Below are 24,357 nucleotides of genomic sequence, written 5' to 3' on the forward strand. Positions count from 1 at the left end.
AGATCGAAAAGAGCCTTGCCCATTCCTACCATCTCTTCCACGACCACCTCTAGTATTTCTTTCCCATCCCCGATTATTGGAACTACCACCTCTATTATTAGAGTACATGGCTAAGGAGACATCAACTTGGGAGGTGGTGGATGGTTCTGGGATACGAATAAGTGTAGCACTTATATCATCAAAGGAGGGAAGAGCCACTAAGTTGAGGATTTGAGTGTTGGCTACCTCAAGATAAAGTTTGATATTAACAAGACAAATGGCCACAACTAATGCTCCCCTATGTTTCTCTTGAACTGAAATATCTTTGAAATAGGGTTCAACAATTTTACACTTTTGAATGAGACCTCTAATTCATGCAAGATAGTCATGTACATTATCTCCCTACTTGGTATTATACATTGTTTGGAAAACATCGTATAATTTTTGCAAAATGTTGGCACTAGAGTGTAGCTTTGCACAAGTATCCCACACTTTTTTTAGAAAACTCAAGATGCACCACATTATTTGCAATAGTTTTTCCAAGTTGTTAATCAACCAATTGAGGACAATTGTATCCTCCTTAAACTACTTGGTGTATACACTATCTTCTTCATCTAGAAGAGGAGGTGGCTTATTCAAGTGACTCAACAAGTCACGAGTGATGAGAAATCTCTTAATAGACTGTGACCAACTCAAGTAATTTGATAACCCCTTAAGAGGAATTGTGGTGATTTTGAGTAGGTCACTTTTTTCAGCCATATTAAATATAATATCTTCAGCCATGAAATGTTAACCACTAAAATAATCCCTCTCAAAAAATTTATGAGATGAAGTTGTATATTCAATAATCAATAACACTTGCTGAAATTTCAGCACCCCTTTTTCCTTTGACGTGGGACAACAATCGCTTAACCACATGTCCTCTTGGGTCTAAAGCCAAAGATGAAGTAAAAGCAAGAGATAAACAACCTAGATTCATTTATAGGGTGCTACAATCCATAATTAAGCTAAGAGATCAACAAAAGAATCAAGGAGAGTACATACCGTGTGCTGCTTTTCTTAAATCCGAATGTCAGTTCATGCACGCATTCAGACAAGAATAAACCTTCCATATGCTGCCCCGTGCAATCTAGAATGATTCTCATATCATTATTAATCAACAAAGAATTTCCAAATCCAAAAGAAGATCAAATCAAATCATCAAATCTTGCTTAAAATCAAGTCAATTCCAAAGAAGGAAACTTTCATCCTTAATTGCATGCACCATATGTAAAGAAACCTCAGCCTTTGGACTTTCCTTTGGCTCTTGAGTATTTAAAGAAATAAATCTCAGAATATAGTCAAAATTATAAGGACCTAAACTTTCTTAATTCAACAACCTTCTTGCCAAAAAAATATCCTTAATTCAGCAACCTTCTTGCTAAAAAAATATCCTCCTTGCCTTGTGTCAACCAAGATTTCAATCGTGGAGAAAAACAAGCAATAAATAGCCCATAGTAGCAGTCTAGAGTGTTCAACGAATTTTTACCACAATACTAAGCATAATACACCATTATTTCTGTAGAGAATCAACTAGGCTAGATTCCAATTATTTTTCTAAGATAAAAAACAGCATTAAGATATAGAAAACTTCTCTTTAACTCAAACTTGTATGAATGAGAGGAAACCGAATAAAAAAGCCTTATATTGATTCAAACAAAGTAGCATCACCTAATCTTCATGAAAATAAGAGGAGAATACTCATTGTGAAACCTTCTTCATGACGTTAATCATCAATAATCATCTTACAAAAAAAAAAAAGAGAATAACTCTTATCTTGGATGAGAAAAAGTTGCTCAATTTTGCTCCAACCGAAACTCCAACTCAGTAATCTTGATAAACTCGTGTGATTAACCCCTTAACTGAGGGACTTGGAATCCTAAAACCATTTCTCTGATACCATGTGGAATTTAGGATTCCATGGTGGAAGGTCTCAATCACGGTGGTGGAGAAAGAGAGGAGGAAGAAGTAGAGAAGAAAGGAAGAAGAGAGAAGAAGAGAAGAGGAAGAGTGGGCCGACTGATTGAGAAATATAGAGAGAGAGTTCTTTGGAAAATAGAATAGGCTTGGGACAAATTATGAGAAGAGGAGAGGCTTGATGCCCTACCCATGCCTTGAGGCTCTTATATATGAAAGAAAAGACATAAGTGGACGTACATTGTCTTACATATTTTACACTCTTATGCCATCCTTATGAAGATCAATTTATTTACCTCATTTGCCACCTCTAGATGAGGGTGAGGAGTTCTTTATTTTTACCATTTGTGCCACCCTTCACATGGGTGCCATCTAACATCCATCAATCAAAATTTACACATGCAATGTATAACTAGTATGATCGATCAATGACCATGGTATGATCAATCGTGCTTTTTGTTCCTTACTAGCAAAGTTGTATATGATCGACTAGTCTTTGAAATTGATTGATAAATCAACTTGAATTTAATTTGACTCTATAGTATTGATTGATCCACCCAAATGGGCTGATCGATCATGCTTTATAGCACAAATTGGCCATGTTCTAGATGATCAATTGATTAACATTGGTTGATCAGTCATACTTTATATTTTTGGTTTGTGCACTTCTATTCAATCGATCATTCTAATACTAGTTCATCATGTGGATTTTTAAAATATGGGAATTAATGATCCTAATTTAATCTAACATGTATAAAAGGTATGTATGTATTTTTAAAACCATATTTGAATGCAAAATATGTCCCAAAGATCCAAATTACATTGTACCTGAAGTTTTGGAAGAAGTGGACTACTCTCTTAAATAACTGAGTTTTTGATATTTTTTAGTGATTCCTAAAACTCTGGTCTTTAATTTTTCTTCATCTTTTGAGGGTGCTTCTTCAAGAGTTCTTTGACATTCCATGAAGCTTGAGGTATTTGAGAAGCTATTAAGAACTCAATAGCAGGCCGAGTTATTCAAAGGCGCCTTGGTTGAGTCATCTAGTATTAAGTTAATCGCCTTTATTTTAATTTACTTTTACTACACTTTTAATTCAATTAAAGAGCAAATATGCCATAGGGGAATTTATGTAATTTCTAGCTTGAACTTGTGCTGGCGCCAACCTTATGTAGGGGGGAAAGTAGAATATGAAGAGACAAGTGTAATTTTAGCCTTAACAGGGTTTGGAGTTCTCCTCAACAAGCTCAAGGATTTGGAGTTCTCCTCAACGAGCTCTAGGGTTTGGAGTTCTCCTCAACGAGCTCTAGGGTTTGGAGTTCTCCTCAACGAGCTCTGATTCTTCCATTTTCTTCTATTTCCTCTCCTTTTCTCTTTTCATCTTGTGCTAATTTCGTCCACTCAGCTTGGGATTCATCTTGTTGGGATCTTCCCAGGCCATGGATCTTGTCACCCTTCGTCCACTCTGATTGGCTGTTGACGCTGGAAGAGAACTCCTGTTCTTGGAACATGTAATGGTGGAAATGGATTGAGCCTTGAGGAGGCTCGGCCTGGACCTCTGAGGGAGAATCCGACCTGGCTAAAACTAATTGAGTTAATGCTTAGTTTCTTTCATTCATCTCACGACCCTATATAGGGAATTAGGGAAAACACGCCAAAGGCCATAAGTTCAACAAATTAAAAATAAACCCCTAATGAATTGAAATTTCAAATAAACCCCAATCTATCCTCTTCTCCGGCTATCCACTCTAGATGCTATGGAGTCCATAACATTACTCCCCTCTGGGAGAACGAGCTTGCCCTCAAGCGCGAAAGTAGGTCGGCTTGCCAGTGCGGATGTCTGTGTCCTTGCACAAGTGTCAACCGTGGTAGCTGGGTCAGCCCTCTGGGATAACCTCTCCTCATCCAGAAATGTTGGCATGATATTATAGTCATCGTGGTTACAAGTAGTACAGGACACAATGAAAATCAGGAACTGCATGATAGCCTCAACCTCTGCCATGACCTTAGAATGGCTGGCAATGTTGTTGGGGACCAGAGGAAATCGATCATATAAAATAAAAATGTGAAATTGGCATGAGTTGATGCTATGAGTCTCTCGAAAAAATTTAAAAAAATCTCTCTTAATGATGAGCATTAACCCACTTCCCAGCCTTCGAATTCCTCCATCTTTGATCCTCCCAAACACATACTGCTTGAGCGAACTGTCAACTGTAGCAAGCCATACACCAATTGCTGTAGTATGTTGGTTCAACATATGTAGCTCCCCTAAAATCATTTCAAGCTGAGGATGTGAAAATTCTCCAATTGAAAATTTATGCAATTGATCATTTATAATCACCCACCCACTTCCAGAATCCTTTGTTACTCCAATCTTTGCCAATTTCTTCTTGACTTCCAAAGATTCTTTCCATAAACCAGATTCTGAGTACAGATTTGACAGAAGAACGTAAGAAGCATGAGCATCAGGCTCTAACTGCATCACTCTTTTTTCTAATTCCTCTCCTATACTTACATTATACTTCCAACAAGCACTTAGTAACATTCTCCACACTGAAACCCACATTGTAAAGGCAGCCAGCAATGAATTTATATGCATCATAGAGTTTTCCAGCTTGCCCAAGAACATCAACCAAGCAGCAGTAAGGTTCAGATTCTGGCTCCATCTTATAGTTGTTGCACAACATATCAAAGAAGAACATGCTCTCCTCTAGAAGGCCCACATGACTACAGACTGTGAGCAAACAGATGGCGACTGTTTTGTTAGGATCTGTCTCCGTTTTTGCCAACTCGTTGAATATTTGAATTGCATTGTCTACTCTTCCATGCTGCGCCGGTCCTTTAGCATACATGTCAACAACCGAGCTTCCAACATAGACATCTCCAACAAAACCAGCTTTAATCATCAAAGAATGAAACTGACTTCCAACATCTAAAGCTGCTTGGCCAAAACAAGCAGAAATACAATAGGCAAAACGGAATTGAGTTGGACCAAATCCAGCCATTGCCATTTCCCTATATCTTCTTAAAGTTTCAAATCCAAGCCCATTCTGTTCATAAGCTCCAATTATAGTACTCCACGAGACTTCATCGCTCCTAGACATGGTGTCAAAAGCTCTATCAGATTCATATATTGCTCGACATTTAGAGTACATATTGATTATTGCATTTCCCACATTAGTTTCAGAACCATGAACTGATGTGACGGCATGGCCATAGTTCTTCTTAATTAAAACCTTCAAATGGTGATACACTTCGACTCCCATTGGCATGGCTTCCTTGAATGAGGAGGCCCCGACAGGAAGGATCATAAACTCCTGCAGTGCAAGTTTGTTTCCAACAGGAGATCCTTCATTGAGCACATTGAAAGCAGGTACCGGCAGCACTAAGGTCTTGTGCCCAGCCAGGTGGGCAATGTGCTGGTATAGAGGGAGATTCTTCACAGTAGCTCCTGCTTTGCAGATGGCAAGAGAAACTGAGAGAATGGCAGTAGCACCAAGCTTTGGTTTGTAGCAATCCCATTCATTAACTGTTCCATCAAGTACTTGGACCATGAAGTTGTCAATCTTAGTCTGCTTAGTTGGATCCTTTCCAATTAAGGCAAGCTTAATTGTTGCATTGACATTCGTTAAGAACACCTTTGCCAAGATAGTCAGTTCCCCCATTCTTCAGTTCTAGAGGTTCAGATATACCTGTAGAAGCACCATTTAGTACGGCAGCCCTAGCAAAAGTCCCATTGCTGCAAATGATATCTACCTCAACTGTAGGATTTCCACGGTTGTCGAAGACCTGTTTAGCCTTAACAGCCTTGATGGTCACCATTTCTCGCACAACTCCAGTTTCCCCGGCGTTTCGGTTGTGGCTGAATGCGAGAAGCATGTCCAACATTCTCATTTCGACCGGCCATTTCAGCAAATATGTGGAAGGCACCAGGATTATCCCCAAACTGGAAATCTAGGTGCACCAAATAAGGGCTCATAAAGACCGAACGTTCGAAACCCAATGGGAAGAGCCTGTAATAGACTCTTTGGACCTTAGGAAAAACATTCGAGATGAAATCCGCAACAGTGTCATTATCAGTTGCCTGTGGAAGCAGTTTAATTTTGAAATCCGCTGGGCGAAACCTCACATGCTACCGCCAGGGCCACGATTTCAACTTCGAAATCAAAATCACGGGGTTTGGGTTGTTGTCGGTTTGTAGAAGGACAACAATCCCAGTGCGTCAACGGTGGTTGTCTGGAATTTTTATACCCCGAGCCAGCTTCTAGCCTGTCAAGCTGAAGACATTGTGGACGACGAACAACATGGAGGAGTGGCCGAAATCGATAGCATTTCTGCGTCTCGACGAACATGTGTCGTTGCGCTGCAACGGCAAAGGAGGGCTTCTGTTTGGAGGTCACCTTCCCGTCGGATTTCGGAAGTTTGGGGAGGTTTGCTGAGACAGGGAGCTCTCGGATATCCGGCGGCGTCGGAGGGGGAAGACTTAGAGCGTCCATAGAGGGAGGGCTGGCCTGTAAAACCTCTTCCGTTTGTGTCGACGAAGGGTTTGCGGGGTATCCTTCCGATTTTGGACTTGGTGTGTCCTCAATTTCGGATTTCGCCTCCGCGGGAGAGACAGAGGGCTCTCTGAGGTCGTGTGCTGCGGAGATTTCTCTGATTTCTTTGCTGCGGCACTAGAGACCTTAGCACAAATCCGAGCCATTTGTGCATCAAGTCGAAGAGCAGATTGACGAAGAAGCTCCTCATGAGGAGATGAATCGGCGCCGGTGGTCTGCGCTGGTGGAGCTAGGGGTGGATGGGGAGGGAGGTTCGGCAGGTCGTGTATAACTGGGCACCGAATTAAGGGCATGTGCATGGGGTCATATTGTGGGATGTGGGTGGCGCAGCTGTGGCGGTGGTGGTGGCGGATGGTGATGGTGGTGGTTAGCCGGAGGATTGTTGCTTCCCGGCGGCGGCGCTCGAAGTCCACTGTCCTCCTGTCGCTGGAGGAGGAGCTGGATTGATGCATCCATGGCTGCCATGGCCGAACGTTGGGCAGCCATCGTCTGACGAACCTCATCAATGGATTCCTCTGTCCGTTGATGATTTTCATCAATAAGTTGATGCAAATCCTTTGGGGAAGAGGAATCCCCAAGGGTGGACCTGTTTGATACCATGATGTTGGGATCTTCTTGGGCCATGGATTTTGTCACCCTTCTTCCTTCTCTTCCCTCCAGATTGGCTGTTGACACTGGAAGAGAACTCCTGTTCTTGGAACGTGTAATGGTGGAAATGGATTGAGCCTTGAGGAGGCTCGACCTGGACCTCTGAGGGAGAATCCGACTTGGACCTCTGAGGGAGAATCTGACCTGCCTAAAACTAATTGATTCAATGCTTAGTTTCATTCATTCATCTCATTACCCTATAAAGGGAATTAGGGAAAACACGCCAAAGGCCATAAGTTCAACAAATTACAAATAAACCCCAATCTATCCTCTTCTCCGGCTATCCACTCTAGATGCTATGGAGTCCATAACACATCTCCCCAACGTCATGTTACAAGATCCATGACCAAGGACCATAACAACTTGGTATTAGAGCAGGGTAACATGGGGGAGTCACCGAGCAGTGAGGAGTTGAGAACAATAGCCAGAGAGATGCATGCAAGAAAAGATGAATGAAAGGAAACAAGAGAGATCAGATTGGAACAGTAATGGAATAGTAGGTTCAAACAACAAATGGTGCAAATCACAAGCAGGGTTTCTAAGATAGTGGCTGGATTAAACTGGCCCCTGACACCACACGAAGAATGTGTGTGAAGATAGGCCCAATGTTATGGACTCTATAGCATCACGAGTTACCAACAGGCGTAGGAATTAATGAATGTGTTTTTCAATTTCCATGTAATTGTTTCTTGGTTTGGTTTTGTCTTTAGTTTGGGTTGGTTTAGCATTTATTGGTTTGAACCATTGACCCAAGAGGTCTTTAGGGTTTTGGACGTCCTCAATCCTATTTAAGGGGACGGCTAGGGTAATGAGAATTATGAATTGAGTCTACTTTAGCTAGAGTAATTTAGATAAACAGGTCAAGAGCTCCTTCAAGCTCTCTTCCGTTTTTTCCCCAATTCTCCTTTCCGAAATTCAACTCCCATCAATCCCTCATTCCATCTCAACGTCAAGCAAGGTAATGGAAGGAAGAGAAGAGAGGAGGGTGACAAGATCCATGGCTCGTGAGGATCCTAACAACGTGGTATCAGACAGGTCCACCCTCGGTGATTCCTCTTCTCCAGAGGACATACGTTAAGTACTTTCAGAACTGCAACAACGATCCACTCTTCAAGGTACTGAAATTTCTCATATCAATAATACATTACAAACACTGGAATCATCTCTAAAATCCGTCATCCGACAACTTGCTGCACTTCAAGCACCAACGCCATCACCAGCAACCAATTTTCAACCACAACCAGTACCTCACCAACAATTCACACCACCCCCAAATCCACCCCTGCGCCAACCAATGGTTTCCATGGCAACTCACGCACAAGGACCATCAACGGTTCCCAGGTACTTTAAACTTAACTTTCTTACATATGATGGCTCTAAAGATCCTTTACTATGGTTCACGAAATGTGAACAATTCTTCTATCATCAACGAACGGTGTAAATGGACAAGTTTACTTTGGCTGCCTACCACATGCTCGATGAAGCGCTCATGTGGTTCCACCACTACCGAAATGTCCATTCCATTTAGGATTGGCTCCACTTTAAACATGCTTGCCAGTTGAGGTTCGGACCTCCAGCTAGCAGCAACCCAGTGGGGGAATTGATCAACTATAAACAGACCAGCACCTTAGAAGTTTACCAAAAAACATTCCAAGAAAGGTTGGCCCGAGGTAGTGAATTTGTTCCTCCTCACCTACATGTTCAGATTTGTAATGCTAGATTGACAGAGGCAATTAGATTGGAAGTGGAATTACTTGGTCTGACAGATTTGGACTCAGCAATGAATTATGCCAGAGCTGTGGAACACAAACAGAGAGTTCTAAAAGAGTCTTTACAGCGAAAACCATTTTGGAACAACAGAATACAGGGTACTACATTTGGGCCACGTTTTGGGTCCTCTACCCCTAACCGAGCAGATCAGGCTACCAATGTGCCTCCACAGACTATGCCACGTAAATTTTTGACTAAACAGGAAATGGACGCTCGAAAGGCAAAGGGCCTATGTTTTAATTGTGATGAACAATTCCTGCCAGGACATACCTGTAAACGCTTATTCAGTATTGAACTGTTGGACGAAGATTCAGAAAAGCTTATGGAAAATGAAATTGTTGAAGAGGTACAACAAGAACATGAGCTCTCCCTCCATGCCATGCATGGCCTGCGTACTTCTAATACCATGCAGGTAAAAGCCAGGTTACATCATCTCATGCTACTTGCTTTAGTTGATTCGGGCAGCACACATAATTTTATCAGTGAACCAGCCACACAACAATTGGGATTGGCAATTCAACAACAAAGGGGACTCTCAGTTTCTGTGGCCAATGGGGCCAAAATTACTAGTGTGGGGTTATGTGCTAACACCCCTTTCACCATTGAGGGGCATTCATTTCTGGCAAATTTACTAGTCATTCCATTGGCTGGATTTGATTTGGTTCTCGGGGTCAAATGGCTCCAATTATTAGGACTGATATTTTGGGACTTTCAGGCTCGGACTATGAGATTTTCAGCACCACAGGGCCAGATTACACTACAAGGCATTGTGGCACAGGTACCTAACGCAGTTCAAACTTTGCAGCTTCAACACATTGGTGATGATCACTTAGCTCCTTTACTTAAAGCATTTGCGGATTTATTTAATGATCCTACGGGTCTACCACCAGTGCGTCATTGCGATCACCGCATTCGTTTAAAGTTGGGAATTGATCCAGTAGTGGTGCGGCCTTATCGTTACCCGCATATACAGAAAGATGAAATAGAACGACAATGCATGCATATGCTCGCTCAGGGTGTGATCCAGTCCAGTCGATCTCCTTTCTCCTCACCAGTGTTACTTATACGTAAAAAATATAAATCTTGGAGATTTTGTGTCCACTATAGGCAACTCAACTTGCACACAGTTAAGGACAAGTTCCCCATTCTAGTCGTGGACAAGTTGCTGGATGTGTTACATGGTGCTACAATTTTTACCAAATTAGATTTGAAATCAGGCTATCATCAAATACGAGTTCACCCGGCGGATGTGGAGAAGACTGCCTTCCGCACACTTCACGGTCATTTCGTGTTCCTCGTCATGCCCTTCGGTCATTTCGAGTTCCTCGTCATGCCCTTCGGTCATTTCGAGTTCCTCGTCATGCCCTTCGGTCATTTCGAGTTCCTCGTCATGCCCTTCGGTCTCTCCAATCCACCCTCCACCTTTCAGGCCCTCATGAATGAGGTCTTTTCATCACTTCTTCTCCGGCTATCCACTCTAGATGCTATGGAGTCCATAACACATCTCCCCAACGTCATGTTACAAGATCCATGACCAAGGACCATAACAACTTGGTATTAGAGCAGGGTAACATGGGGGAGTCACCGAGCAGTGAGGAGTTGAGAACAATATCCAAAGAGATGCATGCAAGAAAAGATGAATGAAAGGAAACAAGAGAGATCAGATTGGAACAGTAATGGAATAGTAGGTTCAAACAACAAATGGTGCAAATCACAAGCAGGGTTTCTAAGAGAGTGGCTGGATTAAACTGGCCCCTGACACCACACGAAGAATGTGTGTGAAGATAGGCCCAATGTTATGGACTCTATAGCATCACGAGTTACCAATAGGCGTATGAATTAATGAATGTGTTTTTCAATTTCCATGTAATTGTTTCTTGGTTTGGTTTTGTCTTTGGTTTGGGTTGGTTTAGCATTTATTGGTTTGAAGCATTGACCCAAGAGGTCTTTAGGGTTTTGGACGTCCTCAACCCTATTTAAGGGGATGGCTAGGATAATGAGAATTATGAATTGAGTCTACTTTAGCTAGAGTAATTTTGATAAACAAGTCAAGAGATCCTTCAAGCTCTCTTCCGTTTTTCCCCCTATTCTCCTTTCCGAAATTCAGTTCCCATCAATGCCTCATTCCATCTCAACGTCAAGCAAGGTAATGGAAGGAAGAGAAGAGAGGAGGGTGACAAGATCCATTGCTCGTGAGGATCCTAACACCCAAGCCCACACAACCAAGGAAGTCCCACATATCTAAAAGTATTATTTGATGAGCCACACGACCAAGGAAGACCCACAAGATGGGCCCAAACACATAAAAAGCAGGACCCACCATGATTACCCCAAGCTGGCATCCTTATCACATAAGTTAGAAAATCATGAAGGACTCACAAAGGCATATTAATCTTATGGTCACATCCTAGAAGAGTTCTTGTTTGAGTTATGTTTGTCTTTTATCTATACTGAGTCATTTAATTATGCTAGGACTGATCTTTAAGTGTTAGAGTTTGGGTGTAAATTGAACAAAGGTAGTTTTATTGTCATTTGACAATACTACCTTCCTCTATTATAAATAGAGGTTTAAGTACTCTGATTAAAATAAGTTAATGAAGTCAATGAAGTATTTCTCTTTTCAATAAATTCAACATGGTATATATATCAAAGAAAATATCTATAAGTCTATTCTCTTACATATTCAACCAATTTTCAATATGATTTATCTACAAAGAGAAATTTATATTTGGAATAGCAAAGGTCAGATTGGAAAAATGGTTCTAGTAGCAACAGAAAGCTTCAAATTCTGAAGTATTTTATGCTATCAAGAACGAAACTTTATGTGGAGAATGATATATAGAAAGAAACATATGTAAGTATATTTTCTTACCTATTCAACCAATTCTAGATCTAAATTTTTTATAAGGAGATATTAATCTTGGAAGAGTCAATGGTCATGCTAGAAAAAAAGGAGAAACACTGCTTAGTTCGGCCAAATGACAGAGACCAAAATCTATCAGATTATTTATCTTCTGATAATTATATTTTTTGAAGACTATTTATACTTGGATGAAATTTATTTAAGTCTACTTTCAGAAGAAAAAATTTCATGTCAATCTGATATATATTTAAAGATATATTCGCATTGGAAGAATCAAAGGTCATGCTGGTATTCTATTGTATTGAAAAATTCGAATTTATGCCCTTTGTTTTGCATCACTGTTTGAGTTGCTATATCAGGAAAGTATCTCAGTTCTCCTTGGTTTGAGGGCCTATTTATACATCTATGTTATTTGGGCTTATTACTACATCTATGATATTTGGTTCAACCTAGGATCACTGCCATTACTTCCCAGTTTGAGGCGGGAGAAGTAGAAGAAGTACAAGAAAGAGTTATTTTATTCCATATGTTGTGGATAAGTTTATGTGACAAAAAATATTCAAGAAAGGGGGAGCACAAAAGACGAAGCTTATGCATCTAAGAAAAAATATTTATATTGGATTATGATTATTTCTTGGGTCCTTCTACCACTTCAGAGTCGTTGTCCTATGGAGGAACACGGTGGTGGACACACTACCTACAAAAGACGGAGTGTGCCCTACATCCAGCATTAGGATTGGAGTATGGAGTAATGTCTTACTGGCTAGGAGTGATTTTTATTCTCACTTATTTTATGCTAGAAGGGCCTCATGGAAGGACGCAATAGTGTGAGGGGGAGTGTTGGAAGATGAAAACATATTGGAAGATGTGCCATTTTATACAAAAAAAATTTGTACATCATTTGCAGCAAACCTGGAGTTCATGTTATTGTCTCACCCCCCAGCTTGAGGGGAGTGTTGGAAGATAAGCCCAAGCCCACACGACCAAGGAAGGCTCACATATCTAAGAGTATTATAAGATGGGCAACACAACCAAGGAAGGCCCACAAGAAGGGCCTCATGGAAGGATGCAACAATGTGAGGGGGAGTGTTGGAAGATGAAGGCGTATTGGAAGATGTGCCATTTTATACAAAAAGATTCTGTACATCATTTGCAGCAAACTGGGAGTTCATGGTGTTCTCTCACCCCTAGCTTGAGGGGGAGTGTTGGAAGATAGGCCCAAGCCCACTCGACCAAGGAAGGCCCACATATATAAGAATATAAGATGGGCCACACGATCAAGGAAGGCCCATATGATGGGCCCAAGCACATAAAAAGTAAGACCCACCATGATTACCACAAGCTGACATCCTTATCACATAAGTTGGAAGATCAAGAAGGACTCACAAAAGCATCTTTATCTTATGGTCTCGTCCTTAAAGAGTTCTAGTTTGGGTTATATTTTTCTTTTATCTTTATTGAGTTATTTAATTATGCTAGGACTTATCTTTAAGTGTTAGAGTTTGGGTGTAATTGAGACAAAGGTAGTTTTATTGTAATTTGACATTACTACCTTCCTCTATTATAAATAGAAGTTCATGTACTCTGATTAAAATAAGTTGATGAAGTCAATGAAGTATTTCTCTTTTCCATAAATTCAACATAATGGAAGATAACTCTTACAGCAGAGGGGAAAAGCAGCATGATGGGCGCATTGGTTTACCACAGTAGGGTGGAGGGTCAGTATCCAGGTCTGTTGACCCCTTAATTTTGTTACATAGATGTGAAATTTTTTTTGCCAATCAAGGCACAATAAAATTTGATAAGGTGGGTTTGGCCACCTTCCACTTGCTGGATGAAGCACAATTATGGTTTCATCAAGTGGAATTGGAGAGACTGGTCTTAGATTGGGAAGAATTTAAAGAACTTTGCACTATACAGTTTGGACCACCAGCATACAGCAACCTGTTGGGAGACTTGGTCCTATTAAGATAGACCGGTTCCATGGAACTTTTTCAAAAACAATTTCAGGAAAAGTTAACTTGAGCAAGCCACATGGTTAGAGTAGACTAGCATATAAATCTATTTACAACAGGCCTTAATGAATCGTTGAAGTTAGAAGTGGAGCTCCATGCACTTGCAGATTTGGGAAGAGCAATGAATTTTGTCCGAGCAGTGGAAGCCTATTGGAAGATGGGCTGAAGCCCACAAGCTCAAGACTAGAAGCCCAAAAGCTCAAGGCTAGAAGCCCACACGTGAAAGGAGTGACAAAGTGGTAATTTATGATAAGTTCCATAGAGATGGCATAAAGATGTAAATACGTTGTTTGATCATGTCTTTTAATCTATTGAGTTGTAGCCCTAAGGGCATTGTAACACTATAAATTAGAGCTTTGGCTAAGAGGTAAGGCATTCAAGCCTTCTCCTCTCTTTCAAAAATTGTCCAACCGCCCTCTCTTCTCCCTTGACACATTCTCTTCTTCCCTTAATCCAAACTCTCCTCTCTCACGTCCTTCTCCTTCCTCTCTCCTCTCTCTCTTCTCTCCTTCTTCTTCCACGTCAACCTAGAGTCCTTCTCATGGGATCCTAACTTCTATATGGTATCAGAGCTCAGAGTTTAGGATCCCTATTCAAGTAGTTATGTCATCGATTCAAGAAGTTGTTTATAGAAGGAGTTTTTTCGTGAAGAGATAGGTAAAGTTTGTTTTTTTTTCATATTCCTTCTTTACGGTTTCTATTTTTTTCTATTCTTGAATTCTTGAGTCACATCAAGTCAGCATAATCTTCATAAACATTGTGAAGATCTATCTTTTATGACTAAAAGGGTGTTATAGTTTTGATCATCTTGTAGCAAAATTACACGATTGATCAAAAATTGGTTTTTTCTATTTTTTATGATTTGGATTCAATTACCTTAATGTAACTTGGATCAAACATCGTTGATATGGGATTCCAGCATATGTTACTGTCAATTCTATAATCTAACATTACTCATGGGATTGGGTTATGTTGTTGGCTAACCGTTATTTGGTTAGAATTCCAACATTTACTTATTCCTATTGTTTCTTTCTACTTTTGAACTTCAACATTTGAATTTTTTTGTTGAAGTATTCCCGTGAGTTGGAAATTATTTTGCCAAGAAATTGCTCTCGGTTTGCCAAGAAAAGCCTTGTCTAAATTTTCTCTTGATTTTGTGGTTGAGTTTGGATTAAGGGTGAGAGTTGCATCTATTCTCTTCTCTCTATTTGTTAGTTAAATATAATAGAAGTTGAGTAGTGGCTAGTGCTTGTTATCACTTGACAAAAGCAGAATTATTTTCCACGATTTGGTGCTTATTCTCTTGAAAATATTCTCTACTTATTTTTTGTTAGTGGCTAATTTCGTCTACGGGTGCTTCAAATTAAGTTGTGCAATTGTTATTTGAAGAAGCCCTTTGAAAATCGACCTCAATAGTTGATTTATGTCAACATGGAGATTGGACATATGAGTAATAAGAGTGACATACTCCGAATTACTACAATTCCACTAAAAGGTCTTTCCAGTTACCTCAGCTAGTCACAATTGGTACAGAGGGTTCTCATTACTCGTAACCTTCTCAATTCTGTTATCAAAGTTCCTCCTTCGATTGATGAAGAAGATGAAGCTCACATTGTAAGTGAACTTTTATGGATAAAGATTCTTCTTACCGAATTGGGATTTTATAAAGGAGGCTCCATGGGCCTACATTGTGATAATCAAGTAGCTATTCACATTATGTCAAATCCAGTCTTCCATGAAAGAACTAAATATATTGAGGTAGATTATCATTTTATACGGGTAAAGTTTCAAGCAAGAATAATCTCTCTTAAATATGTTTAATCTCAAGAGCAAGTAGCTAATATCCTCACCAAACCGGTTACATCCAAAATTGTATCATATATATGTGGCAAACTGGGTATTTATGATGTATTTTCTCCTCTATCTTGAGGGTGAGTGTTGGAAGATGGGCTCAAACCCACAAGGTCAAGGCTAGAAGCCCACACGTCAAAGGAGTGACAAAGTGGTAATTTATGATAAGTTCCATAAGGATGGCATAAAGATATAAATACGTTGTCTGATTATGTTTTTTAATCTATTGAGTTGTAGCCCTCAGGGCATTGTAACACTATAAATAAGAGCTTTGGCTAAGAGGTAAGACGTTCAAGCCTTCTCCTCTCTTTTAGAAATTGTCCAGCCATTCTCTCTTCTCCCTAGACGCATTCTCTCCTTCCCTTAATCCAAACTCTCCTCTTTCACGTCCTTCTCCTTCCTCTCTCTTCTCTCTCTTCTCTCCTTCTTCTTCCACGTTAACCTAGAGTCCTTTTCATGGGATCCTAATTTCTACAAAGCCAAATAGAAAATGCAACTTCGGAGGACTGGTTGGCAAGGGGCCGAAACAATTCGCCTGGTTGGCCGGGGGTGGGGGGGGGGGGGGGGAGGGGGGTGGAGGTTGTAGCAATTTGCCTCAGGGGTCACTTCAAACAGTGCCACCATAAAAAACTAATCCGAGTAATGGGTTGACAACCGACACAAAAACCAGCAACTCACCAACCCAATATATACGAAAATTAACTGGTTTGGAAATAGCTGATTGTAGGGCAAAGAACCTCTGTTATAATTGTGATGAACCTTACAGGGCAGGCCACCAATGTAAAAGGTTGTTTTGGTTGGAGTTAGATGCATTGGAAGAAGAAGAACCGAATGAGGGTCCTCAAGAAGAGGCTGAACTAGAAATCTCTTTAAATGCAATTACTAGACAAAAGTCAGCCAAAACTATGCAAGTGAGGGCAAGGGTTCTAGACTAGGAACTTTTGGGGTTAGTGGACTCTGGAAGTACCCACAATTTTTTAAGGTTAACAACTACTAAACATCTTCAACTTGGGATCCAGCCTCACCCAATTGCCACAGTTTTTGTTAGCAATGGTGAGAAAGTCCTTAGCTACAGGGTAAACAAGGCTATGAAGTTTTCTATTGGTAACACTCACTTTACCACTGAATGTTTTGTCATACCATTAGCCGGATTTGATATGGTGTTGGGAATCAAATGGTTGCAAACCTTGGGCCCAATTTTGTGGGATCTCTCTACCTTAACAATGAGTTTTGTGTCAAAAGCCAAGTGATGCTAAAGGGCAGTCAGGCTGAAACACCACACCATATCCACCTACTACACAAACAGGAAACACTTGGCAGCACCTTAGAAAAGTTGTTGGAAGAGTTCACTGACTTGTTTCAGGAGTCTTCAGGGCTGCCTCCATTGAGGCACTATGATCATAGAATTTTTTTAAAATCCGGATCAGATGTGGTGGTTGTTAGACCATACAGTTATCCACACCTCCAGAAAGATGAAATAGAATGGCACTGCCAAGCCATGCTGGAACAAGGCCTTATTTGTAGCAACCGTTCCCCATTTTTTTCACCTGCCCTACTAGTCAAGAAACATGATGGCACATGGAGATTTTGTGTGGACTACAGGGAGCTAAATGAAAAAACCATCAAAGACAAGTTTCCCATACCAGTGGTGGATGGGCTATTGTATGAATTGCATGGTTCTAAATTTTTTATCAAGCTAGATTTACGACCGGGTTATCACCAAGTCAGAATGCATCCTCCCAACATTGAGAAAACAACATTCCATACTCACCATGGACATTTCAAATTCATGGTGATGCCATTTGGGTTATCCAATGCACCTTCCATATTTCAAGCATTGATGAATGAGGTATTTCGTGACTATCTCCGAAAGTTTGTGTTAGTCTTCTTTGGTGATATTTTGATTTACAACACATTAGGGAAAATCATTTAGAAGACTTACGGCTTGTTTTCCAAATTCTCTGAGCACATCTTCTCTTCTTGAAAGGATCCAAATGTTCATTTGGGGAACCCCAAGTTGCATATCATGGCTACATAATCTCCGCAGAGGGCTAGCATTGGACCCAAAAACTTACAGCAGTGACCAACTGGCCTCAACAACACAACATATCAGCCTTAAGAGGAATTTTTGGGTTAGCGGGATATTATTGGAAATTCATACAAAATAAAGGAACGCTGTCCATTCCCTTGACCAGTCTTCTCAAACGCAATGCTGTCAATTGGAGTGATGCAGCTACGGATTCCTTCAATGCGCTCAAGCAGACTTTAGCTTCCACTCTAGTCCTACAATTGCCTGACTTTGAGGCTTTATTTGTGGTAGAACGTGATGCTTCCGGGGGATGTATTGGGGGCAATTCTACCGCAAACTCAGCATCCCATTGCATATTTTAGCTTACAATTAGAGGACATCGCCAGAAGTTACCAGCTTATGAAAGAGAGCTAATTGTGTTGGCCAATTGCGGGGATGCACCTTTCTCACCCGCACGGATCATTACGACCTCAAATTTCTTCTGGAATAACACATATCTACATCTCCACAGCAGTATTGGATCAGCAAATTAATGGGATTTGACTTCACGGTGGAACATAAACTTGGAAAATTGAACTAGGTGGCTAATGCCTTATCCCGGCGTGTGGATGAACAACACCAAGTATATGCGATTAGCCAGCCAAAGTTTATCCTATTACACTCCATTAAAGAGAACCATTAGACTACTCCAGCACTCTAGGAGCTGGCTCAAAAGATTAAGACAGGGACAATGGACTCCAAGTGGCCTATCCAGGACAACATTATCATGTATGACAATCGCATCTATTTACAACACTCTTCTCCTTTGATTGCAGTAATTTATCCACCTATAATGATAACACTCATGAGGGCGTTCAAAAGACGTTGCATCAAACCAGGGCCATTTTTTCCTGGCAGGGTATGGAGTCCATAATTGATGAGTACGTAGCCTCATGTCATGTATGTCAACACAACAAGGTCGAACATTTATCACCAGTTGGCGTACTTCAACCACTCGCCCTTCTCACACAGGTTTGGGTTGATCTCTCCATGGACTTCATTGATGGCCTTCCCAAAACTTCCAGCAAATCCATCATATTGGTGGTGGTTGATAGATTTTCAAAGTATTCTCACTTTATTCCATCGGCTCTTCCATATATGGCTTCCAGAGTAGCTCAAGTCTTTTTAGAAAATATTGTTCATTTGCACGGCATTCCGGAGTCCATAGTGAGCGATCGGGATGCAGTTTTTACCAGCCACTTTTGGAGAGAGCTCTTCCGATTATGCGGTACCAAACTCAACTTTTCATCTTCTTATCATCCGCAATCCGATGGGTAGACTGAGGTTGTTTACTGCATGGTGGAAATGTACTTATGGTGCTTTTTGGGTGACTGTCCTCAACTATGGATTGAATGGCTTCCATGGGCAGAATATTGCTACAATACGTCTTTCCATACAACTTTGCAAACTACCCCTTTCAAGGTCCTCAACGTCAGGGACCCTCCAAGGTTGCTTGCATATATGGCTGGCTCCACCATAGTTGAAGGTCTTGACCAGGCACTACTGGACCGTGATCAGGTACTCCAAGACGCTATCCAACATCTCAAGAAAGCTCAGGCTTGGATGAAAGAATACTATGATTGGGGACACTGAGATGTTACTCACAACCCAGGTGATTATGTGTGGCTCCGCTTCCAACCCTATCGTCAACAGTCTATTGCTGGCCCCCACCACAAGCTATCCCCAAAATGTTTTGGGCTCTTCTCGGTTCTCCTACGCATTGGCCAGGTGGCTTACCAGGTTCAGCTTCCTCCAGACTCTCAATTGCACAATGTCTTTCATGTGTCACTCCTCAAACCCTTCAAGGGTACAACACCACCTCCACCTCCATACTTACCTCCAGTGAAAGAGGGGTGTGTTATTTTCTCTCCAACGACAACCTTGCAAGCCCGACAACTTGATAATAGGTGGGAGGTTCTCATCCAGTGGGCTGACATAGATGAAGCGTTGACAACATGGGAAGATGTGGAGACATTCCGCCAGGCCTACCCTACCTTCAAGCTTGAGGACAAACTATTTCTCCAGGGGGGAGTGATGTTATGAACTCAATAGCAGGCCGAGTCATTCAAAGGCGCCTTGGTTGAGTCATTTAGTATTAAGTTAATTGCCTTTATTTTAATTTACTTTTACTACATTTTTAATTCAGTTGAAGAGCAAAAAAGCAATAGGGGCATTTTTGTAATTTTCTAGCTTGAACTTGTGTTGGCGCCAACCTTATGTAGGGAGCAAAGTGGAATATGAAGAGACAAGTCTGATTTTAGCTTAAACAGGGTTTGGAGTTCTCCTCAACGAGCCCTAGGATTTGGAGTTCTCCTTAACTAGCTTTAGGGTTTGGAGTTCTCCTCAACGAGCTCTGATTCTTCTTTTTTCTTCCATTTCTTCTCCTTTTCTCCTTTCCTTTTTTCCATTTACTGGAACCAAGCCTTGCCCAACAATGCTGAACTCGTGCACTGATTTCTGGGTTAAACATTCTAGCGCAAGCCAAGCACAACTGTGCTGATTTCGTCCACTCAGCTTTGGATTCATCTCCCGAACGTCGTGTTACAAGATCCATGGCCAGGGACTGTAACAGAAGCTTGTATCAATTCAATGCTTTGGACCTTGAAATTGATGTATCTTAAAGGAAAAGTATATGGAATAATAGATTAGCATTGTTAGCTCAATTAACTTTTTTTTATCATCAAAATTAATATGGGAGTCGATGCTTGATCAATAATCTCCCCCTTTTGGATGATGACAAAACCTAATGTTGAAAAATAAAAATTTACAATATCGCTAAAGGTTGAAGCTAAGTAAAATGTGCAAGTTCGGGAAATGACTCCCCCTTAATCTATGCATATCTGATTTCACATTTTAAGTTTTGAATTTTGATTTTCACTGTATCAAATGAATTTTTTTCTCCTTTTCATCACACTTTGTTAGAAGACACAGGCGTGAAGGGGTGGTATGATTGACTTTCATAAGGATGGCATAAGGGTGTAATTAAGTAGTATGATGTATGTCCACTTATGTCTTTTATTTCACAAAGCCTGTAAACCTGAGGGCATTATAATCATTGTAAACTGTCATGCCATCCGTCTTGGACATGTGGGCCTTCTCCACAAACATGTGGGCTTGGTGGGCTTGGTCCCATCTTATAACACTCCCCCTCATGTTGGCGGTGAGAAAACATCGTATATTCCTAGCTTGTTGCAAGTGGCTGATATGATTTTTTGAGTGATTGGTTTTGCAAGGATGTCTGCAACTTGTCCTTGTTGGAGATATGTTTGAGAGATAATATGCCAGCTTGAATTTTCTCTCGTGTAAAGTGGCAGTCCACCTCAATTTTTTTTTCATGGAAGACCGGATTGGAGGTGATATGAATTGCTGCTTGATTATGGCTATATAGATCCATAGGAGCTTCTTTATGGAATCCTTGTTTAGTGAGAAGGAACCTGATCTATAGAAGCTCACTAATTATGTCTTCCTGTATTTTGCTTCTTTGTTGGACCTTGCAACTATATTCTACTTCTTGCTTCTCTATGTAACCAACTTTACTCCAACCATTGTACAATATCCCGAAGTAGATTTTCTGTCATTCGGTAATCCGGCCCAGTCTGTGTCTGAGAATCCTTCTATGTTGAAGTGACCATGGTTCTTATAGAGAACCCCTCTGCTTGGAGCTCCTATCAAGTATCACAATATTCTTTCCAGTGCTTGCCAATGAGTAAGTTGTGGTTTGTGCATGTATTGACCTACCACACTTACTGCTAATGAGATATTCGGCCTTGTTACACAGAGATAAGTCAATTTTCCCACAAGTCTTTGATAATTCCCGATATTCACATCTTCACTATTTTCTGCAGATAATTATATACTTGAATTCATAGGAGTTTCTATTGGTCTACGCCCCATCTTTAATGTCTTCTCCAATAGATCAAGGACATACTTCCTCTGAGATAGTATGATCCCATGCTTGGACTATAGTATCTCAATACCCAGAAAGTATTTAAGTAGTCCAAAATCTTTTGTCTTGAATTCTTCACATATCTTTTCTTTGGTTTTTTGAATGCCCTCAAAATCACCGACGATTAAGAAAATATCATCAACATAGATGCCATAAGTACCTGTCCTTTAAGGGTGTCTTTAAGAAACATGGAGTGATCTATGGAACATGGTGAAATTCAGCCCATATCAGTGCATGACTAAATTTATCAAACCATGCACAAAGAGACCGTATCAAACCCCATTGAGGAAAATATTATTGACATCAAGTTGATAGACCGACCAAGAAGAATTAGCAGTAAGGGATAATGTGATATTTACTGAGTTCAATTTGGCCACTAGAGAAATTTTTCTTCATAATCAATCCCATAGCATTAAGTATAGCCTTTGGAAATGAGGCATGCCTTAAGGCGAGCAACTGACCCATCCGGATTATGCTGAACAGTATAAACCCACTTACGACCAATGAGTTTCTTGCCTGAAAGAAGAGGAACTAGAGCCCATGTTCAATTCTCATATAGTGCCTGCATTTCTTCTTCCATTGCTACTTTCCACCCTAGATATCTCAGAGCCTCCTAATAGGACTGTGGGACATAGTTGGTGGAGATAGATGCAAGAAATTGACAACATTAAGAAGAAAAATGATAGTGAGACACAAAATTGGATATGGGGTGAGAATAAGAGAGCCTATGTTATGGACTCTATAGCATCACGAGTTACCAACAGGCATAGGAATTAATGAATGTGTTTTTCAATTTCCATGTAATTGTTTCTTGGTTTGGTTTTGTCTTTGGTTTTGGTTGGTTTAGCATTTATTGGTTTGAACCATTGACCCAAGAGTTCTTTAGTGTTTTGGACGTCCTCAACCCTATTTAAGGGGACGGCTAGGGTAATGAGAAGTATGAATTGAGTCTACTTTAGCTAGAGTAAATTAGATAAACAGGTCAAGAGCTCCTTCAAGCTCTCTTCCGTTTTTCCCCTAATTCTCCTTTCCGAAATTCAATACCCATCAATCCCTCATTCCATCTCAACGTCAAGCAAGGTGAAGGAAGGAAGAGAAGAGAGGAGGGTGACAAGATCCATGGCTCGTGAGGATCCTAAAGACGTGGTATCAGACAGGTCCACCCTTGGTGATTCCTCTTCTCCAGAGGACATACGTCAAGTACTTTCAGAACTTCAACAACGATCCACTCTTCAATGTACTGAAATTTCTCACATCAATAATACATTACAAACATTGGAGTCATCTCTACAAACCATCATCCGAAAACTTGCTGCACTTCAAACACCAACGCCACCACCAGCAACCAATTTTCAACCACAACCAGTATCCCACCAACAATTCACGCCACCACCAAATCCACCCCTGCGCCAACCAATGGGTTCCATGGCAACTCATGCACAAGGACCATCAACGGTCCCAAGGTACTTTAAACTTAACTTTCCTACATATGATGGCTCTAAAGATCCTTTACTGTGGTTCACGAAATGTGAACAAATCTTCTATCATCAACAAACGGTGGAAATGGACAAGGTTACTTTGGCCGCCTACCACCTGCTCGATGAAGCGCTCATGTGGTTCCATCACTACCGAAATGTCCATTCCATTCAGGATTGGCTGCAATTTAAACATGCTTGCCAGTTGAGGTTTGGACCTCCAGCTAGCAGCAACCCAGTGGGGGAATTGATCAACTATAAACAGACAAGCACGTTAGATGTTTACCAAAAAAAGTTCCAAGAAAGGTTGGCCCGAGCTAGTGAATTTGTTCCTCCTCACCTACATGTTCAGATTTTAATGCTGGATTGACAGAGCCAGTTAGATTGGAAGTGGAATTACTTGGTCCGACAGATTTGGACTCAGCAATGAATTATGCCAGAGCTGTGGAACACAAACAGAGAGTTCTCAAAGAGTCTTTTCAACGAAATCCATTTTGGAACATTTGGTCCACGTTTTGGGTCCTCTACCCCTAACTGAGCAGATCAGGCTACCAGTGTGCCTCCACACTCTATGCCATGTAAATTTTTGACTAAACAGGAAATGGACGCTCAAAAGGCAAAGGGCCTATGTTTTAATTGTGATGAACAATTCCTGCCAGGACATACTTGTAAACGTTTATTCAGTATTGAACTGTTGGAAGAAGATTTTGAAGAGCTTCTTGAAAATGAAATTGTTGAAGAGGTACAACAGGAGCCAGAGCTCTCCCTCCATGCCATGCATGGCCTACGTAGTTCTAATACCATGCAGGTAAAGGCCAGGTTACATCATCTCATGCTACTTGCTTTAGTTGATTTGGGCAGCACACATAATTTTATCAGTGAACAGCCGTGCAACAATTGGGATTGGCAATTCAGCAACAAAGGGTTATGTGCTAACACTCCTTTCACCATTGAGGGGCATTCATTTCAGGCAGATTTACTAGTCATTCCATTGGCTGGATTTGATTTGGTGCTCGGGGTCAAATGGCTCCAGTTATTAGGACCTATATTATGGGACTTTCAGGCTCGGACTATGAGATTTTCAGCACCACAGGGCCAGATTACATTACAAGGTATTGTGGCACAGGTACCTAACGCACTTCACACTTTACAGCTTCAGCACACCGGTGATGATTAGTTAGCTCCTTTACTTACAGCATTTGTGGATTTATTTAATGATCCTACGGGTCTAC

General features: G+C 40.9%; 1 pseudogene; it reads right to left on the reverse strand.

The window, feature by feature from the left end:
• Positions 1-4,449: 4,449 nt before the first annotated feature.
• On the reverse strand, positions 4,450-5,976 carry LOC137947675 (uncharacterized; annotated as a pseudogene).
• Positions 5,977-24,357: the final 18,381 nt, after the last annotated feature.

This window comes from Aristolochia californica, unplaced genomic scaffold (genome assembly GCF_029961685.1).
Source record: "Aristolochia californica isolate CCGP_79_NKW_82.1479 unplaced genomic scaffold, dmAriCali1.0.hap1 SCAF_13, whole genome shotgun sequence".
In the NCBI taxonomy this organism is placed as follows: Eukaryota; Viridiplantae; Streptophyta; class Magnoliopsida; order Piperales; family Aristolochiaceae; genus Aristolochia; species Aristolochia californica.